General features: G+C 40.0%; 1 long non-coding RNA gene across 2 annotated transcripts in view; it reads left to right on the top strand.

The window, feature by feature from the left end:
- The window catches only part of LOC147370406 (uncharacterized), a 314,970-nt gene that overhangs the window by 110,454 nt on the left and 183,360 nt on the right, over positions 1–21,156 (top strand). The window contains exon 2 of one of the 2 annotated variants that reach the window (XR_015165252.1): positions 8,624–8,856. The exons of the other annotated variant lie outside the window; for it this stretch is intronic. This is a non-coding gene — a long non-coding RNA (uncharacterized LOC147370406). The remainder of the gene's footprint in view (positions 1–8,623; positions 8,857–21,156) is intronic. 2 annotated transcript variants of the gene reach the window in all.

The raw sequence follows: 21,156 nt of genomic DNA, 5'->3' as shown, positions 1-21,156 counted from the left end.
TCAAAGCCTGGCCAATTTTCAAAGGTCTGTTTCTTCCGGGTAAAATACTGTCAGTCTGCTGCCTCAGTATTTCCCTTTTCTTAGGGTTCATGCAACATTTTTTTCTGAAAGGAATGACTACTATCATATTCCACTGGTCAAGAATGGTGAGACTTGCGGTCCCTCAATTGGGCCATATAAAAGTGCTTTTTGTTTAGTGCTAAAATTTACCCGGTACCAGGGGCACATCTGATCTTCAATGGGGGTTAACGGCATGATGGGTCTAGTGATGACTGCCAAGTTAGAAGGATGGTGAGGTAAAAGGTAAGCTGAATACTCTCATATCCAGCTGCTCTACCACAGTAATATAGTTAGATTTCTAGAGACAGCCAGCTTTTGAGGGTTAGGGACAGATGTGGAATTTCAGACCTTCAGAGGAGGATGCTGTTTCTTGACAATAACCTATGATTTTTTTTTCTTTTTTAAAGAACATAGTCGTAATGAGGTATAATTTATGTACCACAAAACCACCCGTCTTAACACTGTCACCTATCGACTTTTACTTAAATAGGCAATCTTTTTCATTTTGACAGTTTGATAATATGCTGTAGTTCAGTTCAGTTCAGTTCAGTCGCTCAGTCGTGTCTGACTCTTTGCGACCCCGTGAATTGCAGCACACCAGGCCTCCCTGTCCATCAGCAACTCTTGGAGTTCACTCTGACTCACGTCCATCGAGTCAGTGATGCCATCCAGCCATCTCATCCTCTGTTGTCCCCTTCTCCTCCTGCCCCCAATCCCTCCCAGCATCAGAGTCTTTTCCAATGAGTCAACTCTTCGCATGAGGTGGCCAAAGTACTGGAGTTTCAGCTTTAGTTAGAAACTAAAGTAGTTAGGATTGTATTATTTTTTTTAACTTTTTATTTTATTTTGGAGTGTATTTGATTAACAATATTGTGATCATTTCAGGTGTACACCAAAATGATTCAGTTACACATACACATGTATCTAACCTTTTTCAAATTCTTTTCCCACTTTGGTTGTTATATAATATTGAGCAGGATTGTGTTATTCTGATATCTGTTTGCATTTTAAACTTATAGCAATTACCTAGGGCAGTTTTATATGATGACTGATGATTAGCAAAAACAGAAACTTAGGTCTAAGCATTGCAGAAAAGCTGGTTCAAGAATACTACCCTCAGATCTTAATTCCTAAGCCTCATACATCATCCCATGTTCTTTGTCGTGACAAAATGTGTGCAGTTTATTTGGTGTCACGATTTGGAATATTATAGTCCCTGTTTCCACAGATTACCAAATCAATTCATCATACATGTGTAAGATAGAAGCTGTATTGCCAATTTAATGTCTATATGGTTTTGCACTTAACAAACATCTTTTTAAAGGCTCTGCAGGATCCCAGTTTATGAAGTCTGTATCCTAGGCAACTTTAAAGCTTTCTAAGGAAGATGCCAAGTAGACAGCTGCTGTAGCTACTACCAAAGAACAAATCTTCTTCACCTTGGCATCTGGGTTTCCCATTTGTTGGCCAAAAGAAGCACAATTTCAGTATTGTCTTTAGCCATCCAATAAATACCAGTGGATAAAGCCGTTGAGATTACTGGTGAAGAGCAGTTGTTTGTTAAATGCCATAAAGACTTGTTATTTTGGCTGTTAAAATCAGTTTTCTGAGTAAAAAGATGTAACAACTCATGTTATTTAACTGAGATTTTCTGTGAATTCCTTCCTCTTCTTCTTTGTTGTTATTCATTGCTAAGTTGCGTCCGACTCTCTGCAGCCCCATGGACTGCAGCACATCAGTCTCCCCTGTTCCTCACTATCTCCCAGAGTTTGCTCAGATTCATGTCCATTGAGTCAATGATGCTATCTAACCATCTCATCCTCTGCCACCCCCTTCTCCTTTTGCCTTCAATCTTTCCCAGCATCAAGGTCTTTTCAATGAGTTGGCTCTTCACATAGGCAGCCAAAGAATTGGAACTTCAGCTTCAGCACTAGTCCTCCCAATGAATATTCAGGATTTATTTCCTGTAGGATTCACTGGTTTCATCTCCTCAAAGTCTAAGGGACTCTCAGCCTTCTTTATGGTCCGACTCTCACATCCGTCCGTACATGACTTCTGGAAACACCATGGTTTTGACTCTATGGACCCTTGTCAGCAAAGTGATGTCTCTGCTTTTTTAATACACTGTCTAGATTTTTCATAGCTTTCCTTCCAAGGAGCAAACATCTAATTTCTAGCTGCAGTCACTATCTGCAGTGATTTTGGAGCCCAAGAAAATAAAATCTGTCACTGCTTCCTCTTCTTCTTATAGCTCACTAAACCCCTAATGGGAAGGTATGCTGTAATTTAAAAATTATTGTAACTTAAAGTTTGAAATAAATTGTGGAGTGGAATTCCAAAGTACAACTTAGATGACCATACATTAAATAAAGCATTTATGGAAATTCCATATAATAAACAGAGAAAATGGAGATGCTGTATTAAAAACATTACAAAAGGCTCATCTTGATTTCCCTTTAAAAAAAATTCCCTAAAATATTATGATGTGTATTAGCCCAGGTTACCTAGAAAACAGAGTTTGAGACAAAGCTGATGTGTTATTAAGAAGTGCAAGCCCGAGTAATAAGAGTGAAGGAAAAAAGAGAAATGAAATCAGGAGGAAGGAAAGCAAATAAAAATCATTTGTTAACTAGTTGACTACAGATTCACGAAAAACATGGGCAGCTGTTCAGTCATGAGTGGATTCGTCTCCTGAGATGATGTCTGGAATCCCTGTGCCTTAAAATAATGATCAAAAGGAGAAAAGGAATGGGTTTATTTGTCAGCTCCTAGTTACTCCTGTATCTCTTAGTCAAAATTCATGCCATGGACACCTAGGTCATAATGTTTATGGGATGTGTTACCTGGCCATTTGAGCATCTATTGGAGAAATCCAGACCACATGTTTCTTAGTGTGGTCTGGTTGAACTGGACAGGAGCAGGCAAACTTGCTGTGCTTTCTCCAATGACAGGGGTCATTGAAGTGAGCCTAAATCCAGATTGCACTCTAGGGAAGACTGAGAGAGTGGTATTAAATTAAAGTGATGTGGCAGCAGCCAGGATTCCATTGTCAAGTGCAGAAGACCATGGAGTCAGTTAGTGCAGAATGAATCTAGGGAGTTTCATAGCCAGGTTCACTTAGAAGGTTATTCACATTTTAGAAATGCAATTTGTATGCCTCATTAACATTTCACAAGCCTTACTATTTTGGTTGTCTGTTATGACTTGAGTGAGAGATAGCCAGAAGTACTAATACCGATTAATTCATGTGCTTTGCTAATGCTTGGGCTAGGTGATCTGAGACTTGGAAGGCATAGAAAAGGAAGGTTGTTAACAAGCAAGTCTGGTGAACTTCTTGAAATGGGCACACACTGTGAAGATATTTGTTTTCAATGTTAATATCCACTGAAGAGTATTCGTTGTAGTGGCCAGGTAGACAAGATGACGTGTGCTATAATGGTGGGTCAGCTTCTTTCCCCAGCTGTTCTACTGTTTGTATAATGGGCCCATGGGAGTCTTGCCTCCTGTTCCTGAAACTTTGAGCTATGCTTCTTTGTAAATCTTAATCACCATGATATCAGAGGTAGAGGCTGTGCAAGGGCTCAATGTCATGGTGTCCCCTTACCAAGGCTGACCCGATGAATACAACTGCTGTGAGTACCTAATCTGCTGGTAGTGGAGACCAATACTGAGCTCTTGATTTGGTGCCATTTCTCATGGTTACCAGCTAGACCCTTTGTGGCAGATTAATTACGTTGGATCTTCCATCTTAAAGGGGGCAGAGATTTGTCTCTTGGAATAGACATCCTTTGGATATAGACTTACTGTTCCTGCCTATAAAGTTTCTTCCAGCACTGGGCTAACATAATGACTTGTCTTCTCTGTGGCATTACATACAGGATTATGTCTGAGCAAGGGCTCATTTGAAAGCAAAGGGAATGTTAATGATGGGCTCATGGTGATGGGATTAACTGACCTGACCTCACCCCCCATCACTCAGAAGTGACTGGCCTAATTAAGTGGTGAAACGGCTTAGTAAGCCAGTCAGTTATGGTGTGAGCTGCGAGACAGTACCCGGAAAGAATGGGGTTCTGTTTTACATGAAGCAGGATATGTACACAGTCAGTCAGAGACCATTATATGGGACTCTTTTCTACTAATAATTTATTCACAGAAGTTTTGCCTCCTGTTCCTGAAACTTTGAGCTATGCTTTGTAAATCTTTTTTTTTGGGGGGGGGTCCTTTTGTTTTTTATTTATTTATTTTTTTGCTTATTTTTTAAATTTTATTTTATTTTTAAACTTTACAATATTGTATTAGTTTTGCCAAATATCGAAATGAATCCGCCATAGGTATACCCGCGTTCCCCATCCTGAACCCTCCTCCCTCCTCCCTCCCCTACCCTCCCTCTGGGTCGTCCCAGTGCACCAGCCCCAAGCATCCCGTACCGTGCATCGAACCTGGACTGGCGACTCGTTTCATACATGATATTATACATGTTTCAATGCTATTCTCCCAAATCTCCCCACCCTCTCCCTCTCCCACAGAGTCCATAAGATTGATCTATACATCAGTGTCTCTTTTGCTGTCTCGTACACAGGGTTATTGTTACCATCTTTCTAAATTCCATATATATGCGTTAGTATACTGTACTGGTGTTTTTCTTTCTGGCTTACTTCACTCTGTATAATAGGCTCCAGTTTCATCCATCTCATTAGAACTGATTCAAATGTATTCTTTTTAATGGCTGAGTAATCACCGAAGAGCTTGAAAGTTAGGAGTGAGGAGTGGGGAATGCTTCCATTTGGGGGAATAATAATGATTCCCTTAAATTAGAAGATATGACTAACTCTTGATCATCTGGGCATTCTTAATCTACTGAAAAAAATAGATAAAGGGAAAAATGGATATTACTTTTCTGGTTAAGGTGACTGATTCCAGTCATCAAGGGGAAATAGGGTTGCTGTTGTACAATGCAGGTAAAGAGGATAGTGTATAAAATTCAGTTGATATCTGGGGTGCCTTTTAGTACCTTCATGCTCAGTAGTAAAATTCAATGGAAAACTACAGCAGTCACAAAGAGAGAGGACGCTTGAGAATTCAGAATCCTTAGGAACAGAAGCTTAGATTACCAGGTAAGGAACTATAACCAGCAGAGGTTCTGGCTCAGGGCAAGACAAATAAGGAATGAATAGTGAAAGGAGTCATAATATCAGTTATAGCTAATGATTAGTTACAGAAACAAGGGTCACAGTATCTTTATATGTTTTCTTTGCTTGTAAAACTTTTACATACTGACCATCTTCTCTATCCTTTCCATTTAATTTCATACAAGAGTTGGTGGAGATTATAATTTAGTCTTTGAGTAAACAGCATATGTAGTGGAATTATGACAGAACTTGAGGAATAATTGATATGGCCAGCAATGGATATGGTGACTGTTAGGAGTATGTCTCTCCTTATTTTGGTGTGTGTATACATGCTCAGTAGTGTCCGACTCTTCGTAACCCTTTGAACTATAGCCCACCAGGCTCCTCTGTCCATGGGATTTTCCAGGCAAGAATACTTGGGTAAGTGCCATCTCCTCCTCCAGGGGATATTTCAAGCCCAGGGATTAAAACCACGTCTCCTGCAATGCAGGCAGATTCTTTCCTTGCTGAGCCATCAGGGAAGCCTCTCCTTGTTTTGGGGGAAGGGTTAAAAGTCATCACTTGGATAGCTGCATCTTGTTAGGTAGAAATATAGAGTTGTATTCTTGTTGTATGGACGTTCAAATGCATTAGAAGAGTGCATGTGAAAACTGAGTAACTAGAAGGGTGGTCTGATGGTCTGTGACAATGGTCAATTTTTGCTTCGCAGTTTGAAATCCATCCTTCATTGCCTGCTTTGTGATAATGGAGATGGAGCCTCTAAGCATTTATCTTTTGCAGCAGATATATATTAAAATTTATCAGTAGAGGGCACTAGAGGAACATAAGCAGGAAGAAGGGCTCCCCTCCCTGGTTCTAATATGCCTTCAGATGCTGCTACTTGCTCCTAATGCTGGTTGCCAGTGGCACATATGGGAGACATCTAGTGGTACTTATTCCCATTGGCTTCAGGGGCAGTCTTGGGACGGCTTCTTGTCAAGTTACATAGGCACGTTCAAGGATAGACTCCTGTGAGTTTTGTAAACACTCCAGCAGTCACATTTCATACCTGTGGTTCACCTGTACCTTGGAGTGACATTTCCTGCTTGCTGGTTCCAACTATAGTTCCCTGCTTGCCAGTATCAGCTCACCTGCACTCAGGAAAGGTATTTTGGCTTGACAATATCTGACTGCAGTTCCTTGTCTGCCAACTTCAGCTCCCTTGAAACCTGGAGGGGTGTTTCCTGATTATCTAGCAATCATGGATCAGCCTGGCCTGGGAACACTCAGTGAACATCTCTGGGGTTCAGTGGTTTCCAACCATACTTTTTTGGACAAAGTCTAAACTCAAATTCAGAGGCTCCTCTTGCAAATTGTTTCCTTCAATGAGTGACCTTCCTTATCAGGTATTTTTTTTTTTTCTTTCACTTTTTATCCTGTTATAGTTAATTCTGGTTATAATCCTTATGTTAAACTGTCCCTGTTGAAATTACTTTGTGTTTCCTGTCTCATCACTCTGTTGTGACTAATCCACTACCTTATCTGTTAGATTTGAAAGAACTTTTGTATGTCTAGGAAGTTTTATTACAACTATCTTAGTGAATGTCATCCACTTTGGGATTCAATTCTTACTCCTGAATATGAACCATATGTCAGGGATACAGTAGAACTATAGATCAAATGGTATTCATCTTATAGGCACCACCAGGCTGGGCAACCACTGATCTGTGAGATGGTTTTCAGGAAGGAGAAAAGATTAAAATTCCCTTTAGCCATTTTATTTATAGATAAGAATTAGGTTTTGGATAGTTTGAGGAATCTTACTGGTTACTAGGAGTTTCCCAGGTGGTTTAGTGGTAAAGAATCCATCTTCCAAGGTAGGAGACGCAGAAGACATGGGTTTGATCACTGGGTTGGGAAGATCCCCTGGAGGAGGAAATGGCAGCCCAGTCTGGTATTCTTGTCTGGAAAATCCCATGGACAGAGGGGCTTGGAGGGCTACAGTCCATGGGGTCACAAAGAGTTGGACACAACTGAGCAATTGAGCATGTTTACTAGACCCAGTTAATGATGGGATTTCCTCTAATCAAGAACCTCAGGGATCACATGTTTTTTAGGTTATCCACATTGTTTTATGGAATTTGACAAGTTGAAAATCTCTGGGCAGTGGTCTGAGATTGATGCAAGTCTCTTTCTGATGTATCAGTGGTTAAGAGAAAGCCCAGGAGTACAACCCACCACATGAAAGATGTTCACAGGTTCTGAAGACCACAGGATCCCTCCATTGACCTTCATATCACGGTCTTTGTCAGAAAAGTGCTGTCTTGATGGTTACTCATGTCTCAAGAAGCTTCAGAGAAGACGAAGAAATCATGGAGATGGTGCTCCCTTTACCAATTATCTAAGAAAGATCTTAGGAAAATTGTCATGGGAAGCTTAGACAGAAAATATATGGCTCATGTCCTTCCCCCCTTAGACACACTTGTATAGATAATATTTGAAAAGTGGGTAATAGGGAAGTAATTTAATCTTTCAAACTATCTTGTTCTCTTTTTTTAATTGCATGTTTCCCACCCGTCCCCTCTTCATTAAATTATAAGCTTCATGAAAGCAAACATCTTTTCTGTCTTGTTCAGCAGTGCATTTCTTATAAGCTTATTATTTTCTCTGTGAGACAGGTTAACTGATATTCTACCAGTCCTGCTCCTTTAGGCTACTTCCAATGGTACTAAACCATAAAATATCAGTATATGTCTCTTGAATGATGACAGATATATTGTCCAACTTTTCATTTCATTGACTTTGTCGATTTAAATACTTAGTATTTCTCCATATCTGTTTCTTGGTAAAATATTATTTAGAGCACTGAAATTGTGATAGCTTGTTCCCATCACCGTGATACATTTCTAAGACAAAATTTTTAAATTAATAATTTTACCCTTCCATTTAAACATTCTATTGTTGCTCTTTAAAAATATAATGTAAGCAGTTTTTTTTTTAAATAGGCTCCAAATACTAATTTAAAAGAATCTTTTAAAATACAATTAAGGATTTAAGCTAGATGGACATGTAAAAAGAAAACTTTACTGATATCTTTGGGGAAAAAGAAAGAGTAATTCATTTATGAACAGTAGGTAGCAGTTAAATCTTTAAAACAGACTTACTTAACGTGTTTTGAAAAACATAATTAAATGCATCAGTCGAACTTGCTTACCTATTGCTGAGGCAGTTTACAGTGTAGTAATAATCACAGCATGTGCTAGATGATGAGCTATGCACTTACCATGCATTCCTTCATTTGATAAATTAGTATACTTGTATAAATAATGCAAAAAGACCTTGAATGTGACTAAACTCACTAATCATTGGCTTATAAATTTATTACAGAGATTCACTTAGAATTCAAATTCCTCTGATCTAGAAATTTTGGGGTTTTTTTTTTCCTTATATGTCAGAATCACCCACTCTCAAGATAATCAAGGCTGGCTCAGTAGGTGCTACCTGAGTGACTGGGACCTGGATTTGGTTTCCTGAGGCAGAAGTAAGGCAAGAAGATTCCCACAGAAGGTCATGGGCTCTAGAGATCTGCAGTCACAGTCAAGTCAGGGGTATTAGAATGTTCAAACACCAATTACCCTGGTGCAGAGGTCAAATCTGAGGCTCTGATACTAAAGCCAGGAGTTCACAGGTGAGTATGGTTTAGAAAGCAGTGGAAAACAGATTATGAACAAGTTCAGGCCTGGAAATGTTTGGATTGAGTATTGCAACTATCCATAGGTGTTTCAATAGTTCATCTGAATAGGTCCAGGAGAGAGTGGTGATTGTCTAGCTTAGGAAGACACACACAGGGAAGATCACTACTAGATGTGTACGTAAGCATTTGATTGTTCACTTATAGGTCTTATTTTTTATAGATTTTCCTTTTGTCACCACTGAATTTGGGGGAATTTTACAACCTCCTCCCTGCATCTACCCCTCTCCCACCAATTTTTCATTCCAGTTTTCCCTGATATGGCTTCCTCACAATCTACATGTCCCAGTTTCTTTTGCATTTGCCATATTCTCCCAAATATCAACTTCGTAGGCAATTGTAACCTCCCTGGTGGCTCAGTGGTAAAGAATTCTCCTGCCAATGTAGAAGATGCAGGTTTGACCCCTGGGTTGGGAAGATTCCCTGTAGAAGGAAATGGCAACCCACTCCAGTATTCTTGTCTGGGAAATCCCATGGACAGAGTCCATGGGGTCACAAAGAGTTGGGCATGACTTAGCAACTAAACAACAACAACAAGTAGTTCTTATAGGAGACAACACTTCATGACTTGGAACCAGAGCATCTGAAAATAAGAAGGGACCTTACTAGATTATTCATCACCGTATTTTAATTTTAAAAGTCCACTCATTCAGTACTATTCATCGAGCACCTAAATGCACCAAGCACTCTTTCAGAACTGGGGAAATAAAGGTGAACAAAAGAGATTGAATCCTTGTCTTCATGGAACATACATTTGTGGAGATAATAAACAGATAAATATAGAAATGCAATATAAATTGTAGGTAAACAATACAAAAAAGTACAATAATGACATAGAGAATGATGGAAGGAAAGACATTGATTAAGAAAGACCTCTCTAAAAAGTGAAATTTGAAAGTGTGTGCATGCTAAGTCATTTCAGTCGTGTCCGACTCTTTGTGACCCCATGGACAACAGCCCGCCAGGCTCCTCTTTCCATGGGATTCTCTAGGCAACAATACTGGAGTGTGTGGCCCTCCTCCAGGGGATCTTCCTGACCCAGGGATCGAACCCATGTCTCTTATGCCTCCTGCATTGGCATGTGGGTTCTTTACCACCAGTGCCACCTGGGTAAAGTGAGGAGAAGATACTCACATTGCAGCTGTGAGGGAGTAGCATCTGAGGAAAAGGCGACAAATACAACATTGTAAAGCAGGAAATTATTTGAGGATCAGAAAGGGGGCTGGTAAGACTGAAAAGGAGTGAGAGAAGTGGAAAGAGGTGACATTAAAGAAACAGGGGCCAGATCACACAAGGCCCTAAAGGTCATGGTGAAAGATTCAGAATTGATTTGAGTGTAATAGGAAACCATTAAGATATGTTTATCAGGGAAAGATGTGTGACATACACTTTTAGAAAGTACATATGAATGAATAATGTACTGAAGAAGGGCAAGAGAGAATGCAAGAAGGCCTATTAGGAGGCTCCTGACATTGTCAAAGTGAGAGACGATTGCTTGGAAGAAGATGATGATACTGCAGTAGAAGTAATGAGAAGCAGTCATACCTGGGATGTATTCTGAAGCTGAAGTCAACAGGACCTTCAGCGGACTGTATAGAGAGTGTAGTAGGAATAAGAGAGGAGTCAAGTGTGGATGCAAGGTTTTGGACATGAGTGGCAGGATAGGTAATGTTTGCTGAGCTAAGAAAGACTAAGAAATAAAACATGTTTTGGTGGAAAGGACAGTAGTTCTAGTTTGGATGCCTCTTAGACCTTCAAGCAGAGTTGTCAAATAGGCAATGAATATAAAAATATGGGGGCTTCCCCAGTGGTGGTAGTCATAAAGAACCTGCCTGCCAACCCAGGAGACTTAAGAGACGTGGGTTCGATCCCTGGGTGGGGAAGATCCCTTGGAGGAGGGCACGACAACCCACTCCAAAATTCTTGCCTGGAGAATTCCTTCCACAGAGGAGGCTGAACAAAGTATCCATAGTATCACATAGAGTCGAACACAACTGAAGTGACTTAGCATGCACACACGCACGCACGCACGCACAAAAATATGGAGTTTGGGAGAGGTGAAGGATGGAGTTACCAAACTGAACCATTTGTTGTATGTTAATAGTATTTAAAACCATTGTAGAATCTGTTGCAAGTTAATAGTATTTAAAGCCACTGTATGTTAATAGTATTTTATCTGTTAAATTCTATTAACATATAGAATTTAAAACCAGAGGAAGAGATCACCTAGGGAGTAAGTGTAGAGAAGAGAAGAGGCTGAAGACTGAGTTCTAGAGCACATAAGTGTCTAGCAGTGGAAAAAGAAGAAAAACAAGCAAAGGAGATTTAGAAGTGGTCAGTGAAGTGGGAGGTAGACCGGTTAGTTTTCTAGAAGTGAAGTGAAAGTGTTTAAGAGAGAGATGAAGAACTAAAGTTTGGTTATTGGGTATGGCAAGGAATATGTTGTTGATGACCTTAAGTTAACATAAGTCATTTCAATGGAGGAATGAAAGTCTGACTAGACAAAATTCAAGAAGAATTGGGAAGTAAAGAAATACTTTAAAAAGTAGGAATAGTAGCCATAGATGTCAACTCTAGTAAGTGGTTTTTTTTTAAATGAGATATATTAGAAAATAGACTGACAGGAGTGATCTGTCATGGCTAGGCCTTTGAGTTTGAGAGGAGGATACATTGTCAGACTTTTATTTGTCAAAACAGATGAGCTTTGTGTCAGAAGAGGAGGCAGTTTTCTGTTGACATCTTCATTAGAATCAATAGCATTAGATATGAATAGCTCTAGACTTCCTCTTTTAAAGCAAACATAAATAACTTCCCAGGGCTTTCTCTGCCTTACACAGATTCCCAGGCATCTAGGCATGTGGCAGACCTGCCAAGCAGTATGTCTGGTCCTGTGTGATGGATTAGTGGGCTTTGATAAATAGCCCATGCCAGGCAGCACCATTAGAGCTGACTGACTCCGGCAAGATTAATTGTTTTAGATTGTACAGACATCTTTCAAGAGGGAAGTATTTCTGTTTATCTGTCTTCCGTCCATCACAAAAGGGTCCTTTGTAGCTCGTCATAATCCGTAAAAAGGAGCAAAACATTTTCATATACATCAAGGATACATCAAGGGTACTTTCAACTATTTCCTCAGTTCCTTTTACATCCTCAGTGTCAATACAAATATACTGATTTTCATTTGTAGTTTGTTAAACTTTCATTCTAAGTTATCCTTAGCACTACAGAAGAATGAAAATTAAAGCTAAAAATTTAAACTAAAAAGTCTAAAGAACAAAGTACACCATGAATCAATTTAGCTTGTTATCATGTAGCAACAATCTAATTTGCTTTCACACAGTAATTATCATATTGTAAATACTTGTCTGTATGTGTTAGCTCACTAGAGAGATACCATAGGGCCTGAAATGCATTAAGTATTCAATAAATGTTTGTTAGATTAATTTATGAGTGAGATACATAACACTATTTTAGGATTAATAGAACTTTAGAAGCATGTTAAGAAGACTGACATTTTTCTTAGAAGGAACAAATTGATAAGATATATTTCCAAGTGATATATATACTTGTTTAGTTACTCAGTCGTGTCTGACTCTTTTGCAGTTCTGTGGACTGTAGCCTGCCAGGCTCCTCTGTCCATGGGGTTTTCTAGGCAAGAATACTGAAGTGGGCTGCCATATCTTTGTCCAGGGGATCTTCCCAACCCAGGGATAAGACTCAAATCTCTTGCATTGTAGGTGGATTCTTTACCACTGAGCTACCAGAGAAGCCTGATGTAGATACACTTATTTAGTTATTAGTCAAACATTTATATGACAGGCCCAGTACTAATTGCTTTACAACTATTAATTCATTTAATTTCTTAAGTTGATATTGTTACCATTTTACACATGTGGAAACTGAGGTATGGAGAAATTAAGGAAGGTTAATAGCTAACAAAGCACAGAGCTGAGATTCAAACATAAGCATTTTGACTTCAGAACTATAAATTCAACCATATGGTTTTGCCAAATCATAATATTTGGCAGTTTCTTTAATGTAAAATATTTTTCAGAATCATTACTCTTCATTTGTTTTTTAGACTCTATGTATAAGTGAGATCATACTGTATTTGCCTTTCTGTGTCTGACATTTCACTTAACCTTAGTCAACCCATCTTGCTGATCTTGGAGATCCTCTTGGAGAGGCAGGAGGCAGGTAGGAATCCCCTTGGGAATGGAGACTCTAGTGGCAGTGATTGTTGGGAGGTTGTTATATTGCAGTAACCCTGGCACTTTGAAATGCCATTCTGGAATCCTCCTTCTAGCCTATTGGCACTGGGAGTCCAACCTTGCCTATTAATGGGCTAGAACCACCCCAAATCCCTGTCAGCCATGAAGCCTTCTTGCAGGAAGCCTACTCTGATCTGCAGTGGGCCGAGCATCCACCATACAAGGCAAGGCCTCTTAGCCAACCAAAGTGGGGGTGAGCCCTGCCTACCAGTACACCAACTGTAGTCAGCCCCACCATATCAGAAGAGCATACACAGTCCACATAGGGGGACCACTAGCTCTGGTGACCAGAAGAAAGCATGATACTGGGCCCCAAGGGATTTTTCCTACACAAGGCCGCTTCTCTAAGATCAGGAGACATAATCAACCTTCCTATCAAATAGAAATAAGCACTGAGGACTGGGTGAAATGAGGAGACAGAAGAATAAGTTCCAGATGAAGGAACAAGAGGTAACCTCTGAAAAAGAGCTGAATGAAGCGATCCATGCAGTCCATCCAATAAAGAGTTTAAGGTGATGATTATGAAGATGCTCACCAAACTCAGGAGCAGGATGGCTGGACACAGTCAGAAGTTCAACAAAGTTAGAAAATACAAAGAAGGACCAGACAGCCAAACATAAGAATACAATAAAATTAAAAACAAAACAAAAACGCCAGAAGCAATCAACAGCAGATTAGATAATGAAGAATGGCTCAGCAAACTGGAAGACAGAAAATCACCCAAGCATAGATTAAGAGAACTTTGGTACAACATCAAACATATTAACCCTTTCATTATAGGGGTCCCAAGATGACCATGTTTGCCATCTTTCTAGAATATGGTGCTATTTTAAATCAGCTTCTTGAATATCCAAATTCCAACAAGGAACACTTGATTGACACCTGACTAGACCATCCCTGTAGCACAAGGTAGGATGAATTTGGACATTAGATATAATATACATAAGGTTTCTGCTTTGACTGTGTGAATACATACTATTAATCCTCTGGACTACAAAGCCATATTCAAGATTATAGCCAGCTGATTTTCATCTCTGCTGAACACTGATTGAGACTAAGGAAGAGAAGTCATTCAAACACAGGAGGCCTGAAGATAACCCCTAAGGAGAGGGTAGGAAAACCCAACTCCCTCCAGAACTCTTGAGTTCAAATCCTGATGATGCACCTATTAACCTGTTTAAATTTGGGGAAATTATATATACTCATTGAACTTTAGTCTTTTCACTTCTAAAATACTTTTTTACTTGACTAGAAATATTGGGAGAAAAAAATACAAAAAATGCAGTGTTTTGGAGAGTTCCTATACAACTAGCAAATCACTTATTTAAATTATTTTTATTAAGTCTTTTCTAAATGTTACTTCTGTGGGGCTATGAAAACCAGTGGTGGATCTTCTTTGACCTTAGGGTTATATGCCACTGTTTAAAACTTTATCAGCAGGCCTTGAAGTGAAGACAAAAGGGAGAGGTCAGAAATACATTAGAAAGCACATTGTTGTATGATTGGAATAAGTATATTTTTAAATTGCTAAAATAAAATGACAACAAGACACCTGAGGGTTCTCTGACAAAGGAATGTAACAAAGATTTCTCTAACAAAGGCATAATAAACAGCCTAGTTGTTATTTCTTTTAAGGCAGACTTTTGTTGATGACACTGGTTCATTGTGGCTTCTATATTTGAGATGGCCAGACAGCCATCTGTCTCGGATGCTTCAGGTGTCATTTCGGCTGAATGGGAGACCAGATGACCTCTGAAACACCTTCTATGACTCCACTATTTTGTTGGGAAATAGCCTATCTTTAGAAAGTTGTATTATACTATTATATATTCACTATACTTTCCAAATAACTTTGTATATAATAGAATCTAAGAGTCAGTGGAATGGAAAAGCTCAAGTGGTCAAGACTTTCATACAAAAGTATATCACTGATGTAGAAGAGAGAGTGATAGAATAGGATATAAGGGGGTACAAGGTGCTGATATTTCTGGACAAGAGCTAAAGCCTTGTAAATGGATCAACTGGGAAATAGATAACCACTCAAAAATTCACCTTTGAAGCAGATAAGCTTTGGGGGAAAACTTGGGGCAAAGGGGTTGAAGCTAGGTAGTATAATTGTGTTCTACACCATTTTCACTCATTTAAGGTCCTTAGTCCTTGGATCTTGAACAGAAATAGGCACCCAGGTGTATAAAAATATCTAGAGCAGCATTCTGAAAGGTTTTCCTTTAAATATTGATTTTACAAAGAGCCCTCTGAAAACATAAATCATACTAAATGTTCAGTTCAGTTCAGTTGCTCAGTTGTGTCCGACTCTTTGTGGCCCATGAATCAGAGCACGCCAGGCCTCACTGTCCATCACCAACTCCTGGAGTTCACTCAGACTTACGTCCATTGAGTCAGTGATGCCATCCAGCCATCTCATCCTCGTCCCCTTCTCCTCCTGCCCCAAATCCCTCCCAGCATCAGAGTCTTTTCCAATGAGTCAACTCTTCGCATGAGATGGCCAAAGTACTGGAGTTTCAGCTTTAGCATCATTCCTTCCAAAGAAATCCCAGGGCTGATCTCCTTCAGAATGGACTGGTTGGATCTCCTTGCAGTCCAAGGGACTCTCAAGAGTCTTCTCCAACACCACAGTTCAAAAGCATCAATTCTTCGGTGCTCAGCCTTCTTCACAGTCCAACTCTCACATCCATACACGACCACAGGAAAAACCATAGCCGTGACTAGATGATCCTTTGTTGGCAAAGTAATGTCTCTGCTTTTCAATATGCTACGTAGGTTGGTCATAACTTTTCTTCAGAGGAGTAAGCGTCTTTTAATTTCAGTAATAACAAATAAATCATGTTAAATATGTTAAAAACACTGCAGGCTATAATATCCCTCTTGGAGGGTTGATGGGATATTAGTACAAAAAAGCGCTGATAAATACACAAAGCTTAGAAACCTACAAATTAATCCATAATCTGGTGTTTCTAGGTGACACTCAACCTTATCCTTTCATTTGCAAAAAGCTAACAATATGTTAGAGATAACTGGATATCTGACGTGAACCCAAGGTCTTTGAATCTAATGGTATGGGGTGAAAGTTAGTGCATCTAGAGGTGTCATGGATTCGTGTCCAGGTTTTAAGCAATTCTAATAATATTTGAGTGCCTGAAACTGGATAATCAAGTGACCAGAAGTACAATTTCCAATTATGTTAATGAATACAAGGTAGAACTAGAACCCCTGTTTAAAATCATGGAAGGATAAACTTACTAAACGTGAAGAGACAGAAAACTAAAAATGGAATTACCCATATGATCCAGCAATCCCATTCCTGGGCATATACCCAGACAAAATTATAATTTAAAAAGATACATACACTAATCATGTTTATAGCAGCACTATTCATAATAGCCAAAACAGAGAGACAACCTAAATGTCCATTGACAGATGAGTGGATAAAGAACATGTGTTGAAACTGTTAGTTACTCAGTTGTGTCTGACTCTTTGAGACCCCATGGACTGTAGCCCGCCAGGCTTCTCTGTCCATGGGATTTTCCAGGCAAGAGTACTGGAGTGTGTTGCCATTTCCTTCTCCAGTAAAGAACACATACATACAGGGGAATACCTACTGAGTCATAAAAGAGAACAAAATAACACCATTTGGCAACAACATGGATGCAACTAGAGATTCTCATACTAAGTGAAGTAAGTCAGAAAGAGAAAGGCAGATACCACATGATATCATTTGTACATGGACTCTCAAATATGGCGTAAATGAAACTATCTGCAAAACAGAAATTGACTCATAGACATAGAGATCAGACTTGCGGTTGCCAAGAGGGAAGGGGCTAGGGAGAGGTGTGGACTGGGAGTTTGGGGTTGGTAGATGCAAACTGTTAAATTTAGAATGCAGAAACAAGGTCCTGTGGTACAGCACAGGGAGCTATATCCAGTCTCCTAGGATAAACATAATGGAAAAGAATATTTTTAAAAGAATGTATATTTGTATATAACTGAGTCGCTTTGTTGTACAGCCAATATTGGCAGAACATTGTAAATCAACTATGCTTCGATTAAAAAATTAAATAAAACAGGAGCAAAGGAGTTTCATGTGTGAAATATAGCATTGTGTGATGTTTTAGAGTAAAGAGTTGTGCAAAGAATGAAAGAAGGGGCTTCCCTGGAGGCTCAGTGGTAAGGAGGCACCTGCCAGTGAAGGAGACACAGGTTTGATACCTAATCTGGGAGGATCCCACATGTCATGGAGCAACTAAGCCTGTGTGCCACAGCTACTGAGCCTGTGTGTTAGAGCCTGGGAGCCTTAGCTACTGAAGCCAGGGTACCCTAGAGCCTATGCTCTGAAAGAAAAGAAGCCACTGCAATGAGAAGTCTGCACACTGCGATTAGAGAGTAGGGAGCCCTTGCTTGCTGCACCTAGAGAAAAGCCCAGGCAGTAATGAAGACCCAGAGCAGCCAAAAAAAAAAAAAAGTGAATGAGTTTGCTTGGAAGAAATGAGCTAGACAAATGTTATCAACAAGCACATATTTCGTTAATGCAATTATTCTTAATTCCCTGTGCTACCTGTTACTATGGAGGCTGAAGAAATCGAAAGAATCTCTTTTCTAGTTTCAGTTGTATATTTGGCATTGATGTGACAGAGTAATGGCTAGTGAAATGTAAGGGGCAGTTGGGGAACTCGTGAGAAATATTTTACTGTTGTTCGACAGTAGAGAAAGTCTTGGTCTCTTGCAAATACTCTCTAGTTTTGCATCCTCTCTAAATGAGGCTTGCTACCAAGAAGTGAATAAACCAAGGACAAAATGATGATGGAGTCTCTGTTCTTGAGTGGCTGAATCAGTTACTAGTACTGCCTAAATATGATCTTTTATTAAAATAAAAACAACTTTAAGTTATTCTTAGTTAAGTTTCTGTTATTGAAGCCAAATACATCCTAATTAGTAAAGTGAGCATATTCTAAAGGTCATAGTATTAGACATTCTGTGAATGCTACAGTTTTTAATTTTTTTGAAAGTTGCTGAGTCATGTCCAACTCCTTGAGACCCCATGGACTGTATAGTCCATGGAATTTTCCAGGCCAGAATACTGGAATGGGTAGCCGTTCCATTCTCCAGAGGATCTTCCTAACCCAGGGATTGAACCTGGGTCTCCCGCATTGCAGGCATATTCTTTACCAGCTGAGCCACAAGGGAAGCCCATGGCCAGAAGAGCCTGGCAGGCTACAGTCCATGGGGTTGCAAAGAGTCAGAAATGACTGAGCAACTAACACTTTGACTTTGTTTATGTATTCTATATCCAGCACCATTCTAAAGATATAAAAGAAACGTAAGACTGTCTCTAGTCCTTAGAAACTTACACAGTAACAGGGATGGCAAGATTTAAATAAATAGCTGGAGAATCCCTAAGATATCAGTGTGTGTGTGCATGCATACAGAGTTGCTAAGTTGTGTCAGAGTCTGCAACCCAGTGGACTCTAGCCCGCCAGGCTCCTCTGTCCATGGGATTCTCCAGGCAAGAATACTGGAGTGGGTTGCCATGCCCTCCTCTAGGTGATCTTCCCCACCCAGGGATTGAACCAGTGTCTCCTGCATTGGGAGGCGAGTGCTTTACCACTGAATCACCAGGGAAGCCCATATTTATAGTATTTATAGTTTAAAACCCATATCCATGCTATAAACTATCAATTCTATAAACTTTCAGAAATGAGGAAAAAGTTTGTCTGGATCAAAAAGAGAGCAAAGAAAATCAAGATCTTTTTATCCCTTTTTCTTCTATAGAGCAGTGGCTGATGCTTAGTAGACATTCAATAAAAGTTTATTACATTGAAAAATGATTTCTGCAATCTTGAAGGAAGTGTAGAATATGGATGACATATAGAACAAGAAAATCATTCCTCTGGGGTCATATGAAGGTCCATCTAGTCAAAGCCATGGTTTTCCCAGTGGTCATGTATGGATGTGAGAGTTGGACTATAAAGAAAGCTGAGTGCAGAAGAATTGATGCTTTTGAACTGTGGTGTTGGAGAAGACTCTTGAGACTCCCTTCGACTACAAGGAAATCCAACCAGTCCATCCTAAAGGAAATCAGTCTTGAATATTCATTTGAAGGACTGATGCTGAAGCTGAAACTCCAATACTTTGGCCACCTGATGCAAAGAACTGACTCATTTGAAAAGTCCCTGATGCTGGGAAAGACAGAAGGCAGGAGGAGAAGGGGATAATAGAGGATGAGATGGTTGGATGGCATCACCGACTCAATGGACATGAGTTTGAATAAGCTCTGGGAGTTTGTGATGGACAGGGAAGACTGACATGCTGCACTCCATGGGGTCACAAAGAATCAGACATGACTGAGTGATTGAACTGAACTGAATATCAACTGGGTGTTGGAGAAGACTCTTGAGAGTCCCTTGGACTACAAGGAGATCCAACCAGTCCATCCTAAAGGAAATCAGTCCTGAGTATTCATTGGAAGCACTAATGTTAAGCTGAAACTCTAATACTTTGGCCACCTGATGTGAAGAACTGACTCATTGGAAAAGATCCTGATGCTGGGAAAGACAGAAGGTGGGAGGAGAAGGGGATGACACAGGATGAGATGATTGGATGGCATCACCAACTCGATGGACATGAGTTTGAATAAGCTCTGGGAGTTGGTGATGGACAGGGAAGCCTGGCATGCTGCAGTCTATGATGTTGCAAAGAGTCTAACGTGACTGACTGAACTGAACTGAACTTTAAATTCATGACCCCAGATTTGAGGTCAGTCTTAGTGCTATTTGGGATTCCTACTACATTTCCTTAGTCAATGTCTACTCTCATTCTTCTAAATACATTCTAATTTTCTCTCTCTTCAATCTTCCAACATGCCATACACTGTCTTCACTCTCGCTCTGTCTTCAGACATGAAACAGAAGGCAACAGAAAACAACCTCCACTTCCTCCCAGCAGTCTACTTTTCTACCCTAATCTGAGTTCATATACTCTGCCTCGCCAACACCTTACTTTAGATGTACTGTTCCTTCTCTTAAGTCAACACGTCTCATGCCCTAGATCAGCCCTATTTAAAGTGCAAACCACGGGCTGCTACTGGTTATGAACTGTTACCTGTTTGTGATGACACAAGTATAGAAATAGAGAATAACTGTGTATAGTTTCCGTAGAAACTTTTAGAACAACTTACAGAGTTGATTTTACATTTTTTGAATCTCAGACTTAAAAAAAAATGGGTCATATATAATGTGACTGTGTTTTCTAACTTTGTGAGTTTGACAATGCTTTGTATGTATTTTGTAAAAACACTGGACTTTGACAGTTGAAGGGGAAAACATGGTTTTTCGTCACCAGATAGGTTGAGAAACACTGAACTTCATCTTGTTCTCTTTGTCTCTCCTGCGATTGTCCCCTCTCTTGGAACATAAAACTTTTCCTTAAATCTGTATCATTTCCATCATTATACAAATAAGCTGTCCTAGCTCCCGAGAAGGCAATGGCACCCCACTCCAATACTCTTGTCTGGAAAATCCCGTGGACGGAGGACCCTGGTAGGCTGCAGTCCATGGGGTCGCTAAGAGTTGGACATGACTGAGCGGCTTCACTTTCATTTTTCTCTTCCATGCATTGGATAAGGAAATGGCAACCCACTCCAGTGTTCTTGCCTGGACAATCCCAGGGACGGGGGGAGCCTGGTGGGCTGCTGTATATGGGGTCGCACAGAGTCAGACATGACTGAAGCGACGCAGCAGCAGCAGCAGCTCCCATGTTAAAGTAAACTTCCCTTACCCTGTCATTCTCCTCATCTCCTACTCTTTCTTTGTTCCTTTTACAGCAAAACTACCTGAAAGTTTTAGTCCCTCAGCCGTGTCCGACTCTGCAACCCCATGGACTGTAGCCTGCAGTTCCTCTGTCCATGGGATTCTCCAGGCAAGAATACTGGAGTGGGTTGCCATTTCCTTCT

Source organism: Bos grunniens, chromosome 6 (genome assembly GCF_055505025.1).
Source record: "Bos grunniens cultivar Pamir isolate PY7600 chromosome 6, Bosgru_T2T1.0, whole genome shotgun sequence".
NCBI lineage: Eukaryota > Metazoa > Chordata > Mammalia > Artiodactyla > Bovidae > Bos > Bos grunniens.
The sequence above is the reverse complement of the archived record's forward strand: the minus strand, read 5'-3'. Positions and strand labels throughout refer to the sequence as shown.